Here is a 15668-nt window from a genome sequence, read left to right as displayed (position 1 = left end):
GAATACAGATTTTAGTATAATGGGCTAATAATATAATAGTGAAAGTTAAATTTCTCAATGCTTCCCTGTAGGTCCCTCTGCTCATCATCACTACTGGCTAGTTCTTCATTCTTCCCTTTGCAAAGAGGAGGAGGAAGAACAAGAGGAAAAAGAATGAATGCAGTGAGATAAAGGTGTGTATATTTATCCTTTTAGCTGAGTCACAAATCAAAGAAACAACTGGAAAGAAGCAAAGTTTTGAAAGGAATCACCAAGCTTACTTTGTGCTGAGTTTACAGCATATTTTTCATTCAGATTTTAGTAATTTAATTGACACTTATCAGGCTTAACAAAAGTATAAAAAAACTATAAAACTCTTTAATTCCTAGATCACAAGAACCTCATAGTTTAATGATAATATTTCTGTGGCTACAGAGCTATTGTCTAGTCCCTCTGTGTTAATTAAGTCATTTTAAGAAAGTGATTGATTGTTATAGCTGGAGCAGTACACCCAGACTGTTTCACCATGTTTGAGAGAAAAGTGAAGAAAACACAAGACACCAAACTCTTTGTCAGTTCATCTGTGCTCACTCCCTGATGGAGGAACCTAAGAGGGAATCTATGTGTCATTAGGAAAGTGTTTTCTTTCCAGCATTAAAAAAAATGTTCAGGAACACACTGTCAGCTTATCCCAACATATGGCTATGATTTGTTGAAACACCCGTCCCTCCCTCTGTCCCAGGGAGAACACGAGTAGTGGTGATCAGTACACTGAGTGTGTGTGTGTATTCTCCAATTCCTGTGTCCTGCATGTTTTCCTGCAGGTGTGTGTGTGCGTGCAGTGTGTGTTGTGCCTGAGGGGGAACGTGCTTTGGTACAGCTGAGTGGGAGTGACTATGACCTAACCCATCCCCTTTCTGTCCATATGAAGCAGAGCAGACCCCGCCTATCTCATTGTAGCCTCACACAGGCAGTGGCAAGCCTGCATGTGTTTGTGTGTCAGTGCGAGTGCACGTTTCACACGTGTGACCACCGTGGAGGCGGCTGGAGCTCTAAGCTGCTTTGCGAGGCTTAGGAGGGCAGCCGCTCGCTGGCTACTCAAAGGGCTGTGTTTGCTACATGCCTAGAGGGGGTGACAGCATAGCTGAGCATTGGAGCATGGTGCCCAGGGTTTCACATAACAATGCTGGGTCAGGGGCAGCCCACAGAGGCGCTGCACTGAACTGTACATGGTCACAAACACAGCTCTTGTTCAACAGTCAAAGCAAGTGACAGCATTAATCAGTCAATGAAACTGAAAGGCTTTATCCTTCCTTGCCTGATTAACCAAGAAAGAGTTGCTTTTTTATTGATGAGGAATATCTTTGTAAGTGCAGGCAGTTAATGTGATGCATTCGAGTCATTTACATATATTTAAATACGTATCTTTGTTGCAATTGGTGCTCAGATCAGATAAAATGTTAGTGCATGCGAAAGCAGGTTAAACTCTGCACTGACATAGTTTTGCAGGTTACTTTGGTTTGGTGGGATGATTAATCAGGGTTCAGATGTACTGTACAAAATGAGGCAGCACACACACATGCACACAGTAGACCTGCCTGTGGAGAGTGTGTCCTGCAGGACTGCATGTTTGCTGCTGTTGATATCACACACAAGCACACAATCTCCCTCCCTCTAGGTTCAGTCCATGTCGAGAGCTGGAATATCAGGTTTCCTGCCTGTGTGCACAGTTTGTACTCACAGCTTCACCTTTGTTCTTCCTCCGTCAGCACACAGCATCGCTGCATCAGGGCACTCTCTGCTGCTCTCTAAGGATACGAACCAAAACCACAGGCACTGTCACCAGTGAATTTGGGGTTGCCAGGAGATAATTATCACAGGGAGTTAAAACTGCCTTTGTGTGCATTTGGATAATTGGTAGCATATGAGGAACAATGAATCCTAAAAGTGTTTAATGAGATTTGCTTGGTCAGTGCTGCTGGGCTTTTGCTGGCCTGGGTATTTCTTCTTTGTGTGTGGTTCATTCATGGTTTCATTCTGTAAAAATGTAAGATTGTTGTTTCTACGCATTCCCCTCCGCTGTAGAACCCCAGATGACCCTGCTGTGGCGCCAGTAGAGGCTGGGCACTGTGAAGGAGGAAGACAAGAAGGAGGAAAGGGGAGGAGGGCATAGGGGAGGCGACATGAAGTATATGAGGATATTAGAGAAAATTTATGAAGCTAAAGAAAAAAGACGACAAGCACATAATACTGCAGCGTAGCAACGCAGGAAAGGAAAAAGAGGGTGTATCTGTCTCGTTTCCTTTCAGTTCCTGAGGAATGAATTGCTCCTGTGTGTACACTCGCCTTTATCTAATAAGCCAGTCCTGAAGTCATTTAATGCTTACAAGTAATCAGCTGCACTAGAAAAGAGGTCTGTGGTTGGACTGTGGGTCAGTGTAGTTGAGCCTTTTGAAATGTGATCCTGTGTGTAGACGTCACACAGCGCAACTCATGGAATGTCCTGCGTAGAGACAGAACAAACTCCACCAGAGGCCAACTGTAATCTCTTATCTCTTGGCTGTGACAATTTGTACAGCAGTGTCGTCAAATAGGCACATATCTGCAGCTACTGACATGTCAGAAGCCACAATATTGGGGATTTCATAACTGGAGTGAGCTTTTCTAATGCATGTTTTTTTAATGTGGTGGGATTTTATGAAAACACCATACATGTTGTTTTTTAAATTCCTGAAACAGATCCACATTCTCCCTTCCCTTTATCTGTACTTCTTATCTCTTATCTTTGCAGTAGGAGAACCCTCTTGTGATGTCATCAGGGTTATCTCAGTTTGGGCTTGGAAGCACCACATCATTATTACAAACCCTGAATTATAAAATTTGAAAGTCTTTACCAGGCAAGAATGGTCAGACAAAAAGTTGATATGGAGTTGCATTATGGGAAGTGTAGTGTTTTTGTAGCTTGATTCATAGTAAAAAGGGGCAGTAAAAGTCACATATCTTGGCCTTTGCTGTGCAGGATTGACCCAATGAAATGTGACTAACCTTTTTAAATGAGAAAATAAAACTTTTCCTGAATATTGCCAATTTTAAAACTATATATAAACTCATCCAATTCAACAAAACCACAAATAACCACAGAGTTGAATCAGAACCTATGAAACAGCCTCAATAAAAACATGCTGCTTTGTACTTCACTGGACTGTATTACACGAGTGTGACACGAGTTCATGTTATTTTGTCCAGCCCCTGTGGCTGGTTCAGCAGTATTGTCAGTTGGGCCTGTTTTGGTGATACCGACCCTCTCCACTGGGAGCAGTGTTCTGCAAATTTTTTTGGCACAAAGTCCTTTCTCATGAAGGGCATAACGCTACAGTAGGTACAGTACTTGATGCAATCATGTGAGATATCATCACACTATTGCAACATTTGTTTTCCTTTGATATGCATTTGTTGGGCATGTGTTATGATTGAGGGCATAATACTGAATGACTTTAAACAGTGGAACAGGTGAAGAAAAATACATATAAATTGAACAAATTAACATATTTTCTTAATTGACCATAACATGTGGTGAGTGTGAAAGCAGAGCTGCCTTTTTTTGCTGGCATGAATATTTTATCTAACCTCAGGTTGTTCAGTTGCACATGTGACTCTTTGCAACTGCACATGCAGAATTCTCCCCTCTTACACAAGGCAATCACTAGATATGTGCATGTGCTTGTGTGCAAGTTGTGAGGACTGGGTAGTGTGCACATGACCAGCGCAGAAATGATAAATTACTGTGGCTTGAAAAGACATGTAGAGAGTAACTGACTATTTTCACATCTGTGTGAGCTGCACAAACCAGTAAAAATCCTCTTTACATATTAACTCATTTTTTTAATATACTATACATGTGGTTAGTGCCCCTGATTTATTGTTCATGTTTATATCTAACTCGGCTTAAGCTCGCAGGGGTTATCTGCAGATCTGCACTTTCTCAAGGCTGATTAGCAATGTGCACCTGGGATATTAGCCGTCTGTAATGTAATTTATGTGCAGCAGAATCCAGCCATAATCTGTGACATGTTGTTTACACTTATGATCTAGATGATAGGCTGTCTTTGCTCATGTGGTTTATCGTGTCTTATTGCGTTATAGAGACATTGTTTAGGTAATCAGAGTGAAAAGGTAATGTGACTCAGATCACGTCCTCCTGAAGCTGAAGTCAACTGTGTGTACACGTTGTGGAGAGAGACGTCAGAGAGTGAGACATAAAGAGCTCTTTTGTTGCAGATCCAGTCTGCAGAGGGGAGGTTGGGAGGAAGATGACAGCCTGCTGGTTGTATGTAGTCCTGCTGAGCTCTGGCTGCACGATCCCCCTCCCCACCTCCCGTCTTTCTCTCCACACTCAAACACACACACACACACCTCCGCACCATACTCTCCCTCCTGAGGCACGACTCTGGTCACTGTGGATATTAATACACTGCACTGCCACTGAGTGTGCTCAGCACAGGAGTGAAAATATCTGACAGGCACTATTTATAGACCCTGCAGGCGGACAGGCGGAATCCACAGCAACATGATCCGGCCTATTCTGGAGTCGTGTTCCAAAGAAATCGCCTTGGCGGAAGGAGCTGCAAAGCCCATGGGCCAGGAGCATAACTTGGCCATGACGGGGAAGGAGTTTTTTTTATAGAACGCCGGTGGCAATTATGGGAGGGGAATGCTGTTGTGGAGTGTACAGATGAAAGAGACACATGTGTGGCTGTAAAGGCAAAAACACATGTAATTAAATATTCATGCAGGTGTGTACTTTTGCTTGCCTTTGTGTCACTCTCCTGTGGCGTTTTGGACACACACACATGCAGCCTTCTGTGAGGGTTTAAAACAGTGATGAAATCTCAAAGGAATGTGTGTGTATTCCTGTCCATGTTTTGTGGTCATGCTTTTAATTAAGTTCACATGGGGATATTAAGCGGACATGAATAGAAAGATGAATCACACACCAGCAGCATCAGGGTGTAATAGTAGAGTGTCAGAGGCGGGTCAGCTGGGTGGACTGACCTTCGTTTGGCTTAGGCATCCTGTGTCATCCTGAGAATGTGAACACAAATACAGAGGCAGGGATAGATGAATAATGAAAAGCGACTTGGCTTCATGTTGACCTCTGTTGCCTTCTTGATTATGCAAATCCCAGACAGAGGAGTGTTACAGTATCTCTTGCCTCCTCAGATCTACAGCGGAGACCCATGCACAGCTGATTCAGCCTCATTCATCACTGTGTGACATTTTAATAAGAGGTGCTTGTGATGGGCACCGGGCTTGTTGCCGTGTCCCAACAAAACAGTTTGATTTGGCTAATTGGGACTCGATTCATTCCAAAACATGTCCATCCTAATCACACATGGCTGCCAGATAGTACATGCATTTTATTGTATTTTGGCAGCATGCAGCTTTATATCCTGATGACATGAATGGCATTGTTGGATGTGAACCAGAGGCTGAAACTGTCATTGTATACAACTAATCTATCAGTGTGTGTCACGTATGGCAGGAGGAAATATAGCAGGTAGCACAAATTACTCACAGGCAATATCATCATGCTAATATGCTCTTCGAGTCACTATGTACCTCTCTGTGTATTGATTGATTGATCTATTGAAATTCTTTATTGTCAATATAAAAGATATATGACATGAATAAATAAGTAAATATGTGCACAGCCTCAACCACAAGGTGTCATATCTTTGTAAAGTATTTGTCAAAAGGGAAAAAAACACAGTAAAGCCTAAGAGTTTATTTCCATTGTGGTCAATGGAAATAAACTCTTACAGTAGTAGAAGCATAAATGATACTGTACAGCACACTTATTTTGACAAATGTTTGAAACTAATGTCTTACTTAAAATGGCCCATGTCCCTTTTATAGTCACTGTTCTCAACCATTTATATCCAATAGTAACATTGAATGAATAGTACATTTCACATTCATGGTTCCCAGAGGATGAATCCTAACTTTGGAGGTTCTCTGACTTTTCATCAGGTTAAAATGTGAAATTGTCCACCATTAAGCCTGCATCACATGTCAGCATTGTCACTGTGCACATGTTAGCATGCTGATGTCAGCATGTAGCTCAAAGCACCATTGCCTCTCGACAGCTGCTAGACTCTGAAGGCTCTCTCGTCTTCAGTCTGTTCACCATACATGGACAAACATTTAATAAATGTTTCATATTGATAGCTGTGCCCTTTTTGTTTTTTAAAGACGATCCTCCTTTTCTCTCCTCCTCATTTGTGAGACTTTTTTGTGTTATACTCCCCCTGCTGCTCTTCCATCCCTGTCTCCTTTTGCTGCTGTAGCAGAACTGGACTTGATGTTCAGTAGTTATGACACATCTCAGTTGCCCCCCCATAGGGAAGCCTCCTCCTCTTCTTCTTCTGCACTCCACAAATACAGTGTGTATGTGTGTTTGTGTGTGCATGTGTGAGACACAGAAACATGCCGCAGAAAGTGGTAAACAGACGGACTGGCAGACTGGTCATCTGCTTGTCTGCTTTCAGTCTGACCAAACGTTGCCTTTTTGTGACCACACCGTGTACTAGTGAGTTTGAATAAAGGAGGGAGATTCATCCTCCTGTTATCTGAAGAGTGTGTGCTGTGCCCGAGCATGTGGAGGGAGTCACATGTTCACGTCGTGCTTTCCAAGCCTGTCTGCTCACCTGGTGGTTGCCATGGGAACAGCCAGACAGCGGCAGACTTTGCACCAGCCTCCTCAGGGGATTGTGAGAACAGAGAGGTTTAAGGGTGAGGAATCTCTCCAGGACTTTAAAAAAAGCTGTAGGGAAAAACCTCTAAACATTTGGACTGCTTATGCTTTTCAGGGCTGTTTATTCTAAAATTATTTTCTCTTTTGGGGATTTTAGCTGTTTTAAAAAAAAATCCAAGGTCTTAATAAGGACTCCTTTGTTAAGCCATAAAGTTTTAAAACACCTTTTAACAATTTATTTGATTTCAATACCCCACTGTGTCTTGTAGCTGAGTAATTGTAGCTTTTTTGGTAGATTTTGACAAAGGGAGTAATGTTTGTGCACACAGATATATCAGACCTCCCTAATAGTGTCATGGCAAAGTAAAAGCACATCTGAGGTTACAAGACACACATGCTTTGTAGTCTCTCAGTATGTCACTGTCTGATCATTTGCATTCCAGTGAGGGGGGAACAGAATCGCTGCGTTGTCCTTTTTTCCCTGTGTCCTAAAGACAACCCGCAGCTGGACTGAGGCGCTGTGCGTTTGGAAACGCTGAACACTGCTGCAGCACTGAGCACTTGTTCTTGTGGTTAAGGGATTTTTTTTTCCCCCTCTTAATTGTGCCTTCAGTTTATTATGCTGACGCTTGAATAGCAAGATGTTCCCAGCTTTATCGCACCAGTTGCACACTTCTCTCCTTTGTGTTTTGCCAGCTGCCCTGAGAGAAGGAGGGGCGGGCGAGGGGAGAGGGGTGGATGTGAAGCTGAATGTGTGTGGTGCGTCTGTGCGTATATGCAGTTAATGTTGTGTACTAAATGTTATTTATAGTATCTGAACTGATGAGTTGTTTTTGAAAGATATTTTTGGTGTTTGCAAAGCAGTAAGTTGTGTCTCTTAACTGCTAGTACTGTGTTCAGTGGAGTAGATTTTAGTCAGTGTTTGTATTTTTGGCCCAGTTCTAATCTCTACTATGTCTGGAGTCGGAACCCCTAATGTGTCCTCCTCCTCTTCCCGCCCTTAGCTCACCCTCCCTTCCTCTGCTCCTGCCTGTTCCTACCCGTCCCAGCTGCAAGCCCTGGCAGCCAGGGGTGAACCAGGGAGCAGCAGCAGGAATGGGAAGAGGATGGGAGGGGTGGAAAACAGAGACAGACATTGAGTGGACACACATACAAATACTCAGACAGAGACAGGGAGGGAGATAAATGATGCAGCGGCTTGAGCCCGGCCACTCTGTGGTCCGGTCCAGCTGTTCCCTCCCTGTCCACCCCATGTGGGATGACCACAACACAAACATGTGAGGCTCTCCAGCAGTTCCACAGGCAGGGAGACACTTACATAAAGCAGCTCCCGTTCCTGTTGGCTCACTCTCACATGGGGGAGCATGTGAGACAGGCACTCTCTGTTGCTGCCGACGCTTTCACTCTTTCCCGCCCCTTTGTCTATCACTCTTATCTGGACAGCACCACAACAGTGTCACACTGACAAACATCATCTCTGATCAGTCAGTCTGTAGAGGAGATCAACATCCTTCCCCCCAAAACTTTGAATCCTGTCCCCTTGACCTTTGTGCAGGGCTCCTGGTCGTGATCCCCCCTCCCCCCACCTGGGCCTCATGGAAGATGACCAGAGGTCAGTGTGTGATGTGCAGCTGCAGGGCGAAGAAGAAGGGGAGGAGGGGTAAAAAGTGCTGACTACATAGGAACGGCCACCCACATGACGTCACGGTCACAGTTTCAGCTCGCAGCATTGTGTCTGTGCCAGACTCCCATGCTGCCTCTGTGTTGTAAGCAGCACAGCCTCAGATAAACATTCACAACTAACTGGCTGCCTGGAACGTTACGTCCCTGTTTGGGACGTAACACAAAGCTGTATGTATAGTAGTGGTCATAGTAGGTTCAAAACAGGGATTTTGAGGGATTATAAACAATGGCAGAATGTTACATAAATTGGAGATTATTGCGTTCTTTTACTCACACAACTATTTTTGTACAAAGACTTATATGACTGCAACTAATGATTATTTTCATTATTGTTTGATCTACTAATTTCTTTTTCAGCATCTTTAATTCTATGCAGCACTTCAAACAATGAAAAATGTCCTTTGCAAGTAGGGCTGTTTGAACATTTTCAGCAATAGCAATGCCAATACAATATTTTAAACACAGTTTGAAGACTATAAACATGTTTTTTCCCTTAATGTTAAACTTCTCAATTAATCATTCATCAGTTCATCAACATATTAAATGCTATTTTAAGAACAACTGTTGTTTTACAGCAGTTGAATTAAATAAAGTAAAATAGCAAAGTTATGATTTAAGTAAGTAGACACTTTATAAATGAATAAGTAAATCAGACTAAAAACCAGCCAAGCATTCAATGTCAATGTTTGAATTTTGTTTTCAATATTACTCAATAGTCAAAAAGTACTGAGGTTCAATACTCAGCTCTACCCAAAGTTCCCAGAGCCCAACAAAATGTCTTACATGTCTTGTTTTGTCCAACAAACATCGTAGACTCTAAAGGTAATTTAAAGTGATATCAATCATTAATCGACTTATAGTTTCAGGACTACACAATCCTCATGCTACTCTTGGAAGAACTTGGCAGGCTGCCATGGCATGACTTGGCACTTCATTGTTGCTTTCTTTAGGATGAACTTCTAGCAGCGACATTAATAGAACATCCAGCCCAAATTAATCTCCTGTTCTCTGAAAAAAAAAAAGAAACTGTATCTGCATTGCCTCCTGTCACCTGTAGAGACACCACGCTATCACCCTCATTTCCTGCTTGCCGTGTGGGGAAAAAGATCCCTTAGATTGTTTTCTATCTGTACACATATTCTGGGCGTGCTTCCCAGTCGGCAGAGCGCCCTTGGCTCCGCCAGACTTAGTGAGCTCTGATTCCTCCCCGTCCTTTACCTACTTCCCTGCAGCTCTGCTCCAGTGTGCCACTGCCGGCCTGCAGACTGAAGCTCCCAGGCAAACAGGCACAGTACACAGTGAACTAGACGGATTATCTTTGTCGAAGGAAGAGATCGAGACAGATTATCGCATAACAGTCCTCACCATCAGTATTTCACTCCCTCCAGGGAACCCAACAAAAGTCTCTGACTTATACAGATTATTATCAACACAATGTGGTGGTTAGCTCAATTGGGTGCTCTTTGCAAAGAGCTTCAACAAAAGGGGTTTATCCCAGGCATCCTATTTAGATGTTGTACGCCAAAGATCATCGACTGAGCTGTCTCTGACAAACATCAGACATATCGCACTGATAATCTAATTTCTGGTTGTCAGACACAAATTGCTGGAACGGGACAAAACTATGAATAGTTAATGAGAAAGCATCAACATTCTCTCTGAGTCAGAAAACAGTCTTGTGCATGTACAGACTTTCTGATCTCAACAGTGCCGCTTTTTGTTGCAGATCTTGAACAACATCAGCATTTTTTTGCCACTTATTGTTGCTGTGATTATTGCAGCAACATTGCCTGTGTTTGCATTTGCTCTACACCAGCCACCGCCCTGGGGTGGTTTAAGTTGAGAGGTCATGACCCCCCCTAGGCTCAGTGTGAGGACAGATTGGTGACAGGAAAGTGTGAAGGTTCCTTGTCTTGTGATCACATTTGTGCCTTTTTTTTTTTGGTGCCCTTTCAAATTCGCAACTGCTCTACACGCCTTTTAAAATAATAGATCATGGCACTTTGGAGGACTTAAATAATAAAAGAATCAGTCTGTCAGTGCACTTTAAATGAATGATACTCCGTGACTCTGACCTAATCTAAATAAAGCACTATCACACAGCTTTATGGCTGATTTGCTAGAGGCAACGAATGGTTGAGATTAGCACAATTCCTGGGTTTTGGCAGTTGCAATCTACAGTAAATTCATGTTGTGGCTATTAATCACTTGGTTTTTCAGCGATGGATTATCTTTGAATTGTTGCCAGTGAGAGTCCATTTAGAGAACTGTATTGTAGCTATCTATAGTACAGGATCATCAAGACCAAAACAAACAGAAGTGCAATATATTATCAATGCTTGTGCAAAACAAAGCTATCTATCTATCTATCCATCTATCTATCTATCTATCTATCTATCTATCTATCTATCTATCTATCTATCTATCTATCTATCTATCTATCTATCTATCTATCTATCTATCTATCTATCTATCCATCTATCCATCTATCCATCCATCCATCTCTATCCATCTATCCATCTATCCATCTATCTATCTATCTATCTATCTATCTATCCATCTATCCATGCTCTATTTGAAAGAAATTACAGGCACGCATCCTTATCAGCCAATATTTTTTTTTATCAACTTCAAGTACTGTAAAAAGCTCAAGTTGAAGCTAGAATAGAGGCAGTAAAGTGACACTGTTGTCATCTTTGCTGCTGCTTGGTAGTGAAAAATGGGCTTATAGATTGTTAACAGTGGCGAAGAGTCATGTGTCTTGGTCATATGGTTGCCGCGGCAACCATGACATCAATGCAGACATAGTGATGCATGAAAACTCTAATAGCAGGGGACCGGTTGCTAGGCGACCTGAACTCAGGGAAGTCATGGGGCAGACGGCCAAAGTCTTGTGAACTGGGGGCTCAGTGGTGAAACTGTGGGATTATTCCCCCCTCTCAATTTAATGTGCTGCACTCTGTGAGAAAAGACTCAACATGTACAGAAGCATGCAACACTGTATCCTAACTATGAAATGCATTACATATAATCTGATTCATAGATTTGACCCAGTTAATGTAAGTAATGTACAAATCTTGATGTACACAGACTACAATGACTGACAATGCAGTGATTGTTGTTTCAGAACTAATGGCTGACCATTTCTGGTGCACAAACATCATCTGACTTGTAATTTCACTGTAATTTATTTGCAGTTGTTAAACATTTATAGTGAGTCTTCATTTCTGTTATAATGCACATTTCAAAGCTAGCTTTTGACCCAAGTCTTGTTTCTGTCTTTTCGACACAAATTAAATTCATGCTGAGGATGAAGAACAGCACCACTACGTCCGCCTACAGATGTTGTGCATGAATTTCAAACCTTTAAAAACAGTTGAATAAATGAATAATATTCAACAAATTTCACAATATATTATACGTGATACATATAATATAGTCGGTCACCTAATGGGCCACCTGGCTGATTTGAATTATTCAACTCTAGTAAATGAATTGTGAAAGTTACGTAACATCTTGCATGATTCCAGCACAAGAGGTGAGAACACAAGTCACATGTTGGCTTTGGCTCAAAATTACAGATAACAATCAAAGAAGACTTTCAATTTGACTTTAACCTGAACAACTTGTGTCTTCATTCGAACTTTTGATAACCTGTCCAAATCAAATGAAACGTGCAGCAAATCAGCTCGGTAATGTCCTTGATACAAGCTTTTATTTACCAAATACTGAGCAGAAAGATGATCATCAAATAACTGATTTGCAGAAAGAAAAGCATGCAGGAATAAAATCACAGCTGGAGGTGCAACAACTTTGCACATTTTTTGACATTTTTTGTTGCACAAAGAACATTAAATTGAGGTTAATGCATTTAGACAACAAGAGCTAACATGAAATCTAACATGGAATCGATATGATCTAGACTGAATTTTCTGAGATATTGATGAGTTTGAGTTGTGCAAAGAGGAAAGGAAAAATATTATATTATATAACAGAATATACTCCGAAAAGGAAGTAAATAAATAGCAGATTCCATATCCTGTCAGTGCATAGTATTTGAAGGGTTATTTTCAGGTTACTACAACATGGGTCTGAATGTCTAGTTCATAATTTCTATTAACATTGCTCATTTCTGACAAGGGGTAAAAATGAAAGTAAGTGTTCCTATCTACAGTAACTCAGCAGGTCAAAGTTGAAGAAACTGCTATTTATTTACAACTGACGGTTATGATCATAACTTCACTGTCTAGCTTGCCTGAAGGGTTTGTTAACCACCTGTATGATCATCTGACTTTCTAATGTTTCTTGCCCTGTCAACTTATTTTCTAGTAATGTCACCACATTTACCAGATCTCAGCAATAAACTTGTTGAGTACAGTGTTATAACCAAAAAACTAGACTTATCCTGAAAAGTTAGTTGATTCGGCTATTGTTACTATTACTGTTGCTTTATGTTATATTACATTTGATAAAAAACACAATGACATATTTAGGTCACACAAGTCCAGAATTACACACTGCACTTGGGACTTGAGTGCTCAGACTTGAGACTTACTTATGAAGTGCAGAACACCTGTTAGAAACACAGAGCGAGGAGGCCGATAGAGTAGGATTTATGCCCTGCAGATGAGCTCTAACGTGTCAAAGTACTAATATTATGACTCAGAATGAGATCACCCTCACAATGGAAGATGGATGATGAGGTGCTCTTCTCTCTCCCTCTCCCTCTGGTAGTGCACATGACTCATACTCTACAGGAAATGTGTGCCATTATGAATGAAGACTGTCAGAGAACCTTGCTATTATGAAGCTAATTAGAAAAGAGAATCATGCACACATTCACAGTCTGTGTTGCTTTTGTGATGATGAAAGTGTTAGTCATTGCAATCAAGAGACACCCAGCGAACTCTGATTAGAAGAGAAAATAAAACAGTGATGCAAACAGGTGCTTGTGAGGTGTTAATGAATAAGTCCCCAGGCTGTTTCATATAACACACATCGCCTTTGCTTCTCGACGTCAAACTCTTGATGCTAATACAAAAAGACCTTACAATAGTTTCCTTTGTTTTGGATTTCCATCCTGACCTTCAGCTGTGATACTGGGTCTGAGCTATTTGTATTGGGATGAAATGACACATGGCAGCATGTGCTTTTCCCCCATATGTGGTAACGGATAAATAGAGCGAAGTTAAAAAAGGAAACAAGCGCCAGCACTGTGGTAGATTGAGGTACTTATGTCATCCCTTTTGCCTTGGGTGAGCCTATTTATAGAAAGTGTTGCCTTTTATAACAGTGCCAGCAACAGTGGCCTTTTATCTACCACAGCTAGCATAGCATTAGTTATTGCTTGTTGATGTGGCTGCTTAATGACTCACATGCATGTGCTGTGGGATGACCATTAAAACATGACTCCAAAATAGATTTGAGCAGAAGGAGATTTGGAATGGACACATTTTTTTAACCACTGCATATTACTGTAATTAAAGCAGAGCATCCTCACATCTCAGTGTTGTGCTGATAGAGTGTTTCATGGTTTGTGGCATGCAAAAACAGGTTTTTGTTTATAAGAATTAGGCTTTGATCCTTTTTTAAAACCAGAATACCAGAAGCAAAAAATAGGAATCATGTTTCCTAAAACTATTCTTTGAAATTTTCTTCAGCGTTCTCTGACTTCTCAGAAGGGTCCTTAGAAAAAGAAACAAGCCTGCAGCTATAGAGGCCTTTGCAAATGAAAGGTTTTGCAATGAGTGATTCTGTTTGCCAGAGCCTGGCCGGTTTGTTTTCGCTCTGAAACACGATAGCCCCTTGGGATACACCACTCAGTCTTCACCACCTAGGGACTTCTCGGGAACAGAGGGCTGCATCTGCAGAACAAACAGCATGTCGCCCTCGCTGTCTTACTACCATCCTGCCAACTGCCCTTTCTGCTGGTTACCATGACAGCATGGGGAAAACTCCTGGAACCAAAACACAGCTTTAACTCAAAAACAACATTCAACAGCTCGTCTACATTTGAGGCTCAGAGCTTCAGAAAGATCAAGTTCATTCAAATCGACTGTTAATATTAATCTGAATAAATATTCATTTTTAAGCTTCCCTAGAGGATAGAGTTTGCATAGAAGAAGCCACCAATCCTTCTTTTTATTCTCAAAGGCAACTGGTGGGACTATAAGGTGGAGGGCTTTAACAAATAATAATAGTAATGATAATACACAAAAGACTCCTGACCGATTGTTGCAACCTCCATCACCTACAGCAGCCTCCTCGTTCACCCTATCAGCAGAGAGTTGCACAACACAACTCTCAACACAGTGACAGAATATGCAGCAACTATTGTTTGGGGGGGTTGTTCAAGGTTTTTGTTCATGGCTAATAGCTTAGTCTAGGGAAAAGCCTTGACATAGATTGACGTAGAAGACTCCAAGTCTTACCAAATATAGGCCAAAGATCAAGTAGGTAGTAGTATTACTTTTTTTTAAATATCAAAATTCAACAGAATGAGTAAAGTGAGCGATGTCTGACATTATCCACAGGATCTTAAGAATATATTTTAGATGAGAAACAGAGTGTAGGAGTGTTTGAGGGCACTGAGCATGAATGCAGGAGGAATCTGTGTTTCACTACAAAGACAAAGTGTTTCACCCGGTGCAGCTCGGCTCAGGGGTTTATTTCAAGTTCACGCTGACTTCAGAGCCGCTGACAATCCGACTGTCACCACGACCGACTATATGGAACTAATGTATGCCTGACCCAAGACTGCTCGTCTTTCTCTCTGCTGCTATCCATCTCTCTCCCTCTCCCTCTGTCATGACTCATATGTGCCTCTGTACGCCCAAACACAGACGGATTCATGACTTGATGATTTCTGGCTGTGCCGTGAGTCAGCCTTAGCACATGCCTCCTCCGTAGTGGTGTGGGCTCAGAAAAGTGCTGGCCACCTCTCTGCTTTTGTCATCAGTTCTGTGTTGTGTGCTTGAATGTACTGTTCTGCAGGCTCAATTGAAAAAAATATTTATATGAGAATAATGTTTTGAACGACATTTCTCCAGGGGTAGAAATGTAGTTTGTAAAACTACAACTAAAAAAAAAGTATCTTTAGCAACTACTTATACTCATTATACTCATTTACCTCAGTGTTAAATAAATCAACATGTGGTGTATATGAAACAAATAGCCTACAAAAAATTCACATGCCAGCAGAAATATGCTTCTAAACTCAGTTTTATTTTTTTTAAAGAAAAAAAAAAGCTGA

This window comes from Scomber japonicus, chromosome 21 (assembly GCF_027409825.1).
Source record: "Scomber japonicus isolate fScoJap1 chromosome 21, fScoJap1.pri, whole genome shotgun sequence".
NCBI classification, from domain to species: domain Eukaryota; kingdom Metazoa; phylum Chordata; class Actinopteri; order Scombriformes; family Scombridae; genus Scomber; species Scomber japonicus.
Note: the sequence above shows the minus strand (reverse complement) of the source record.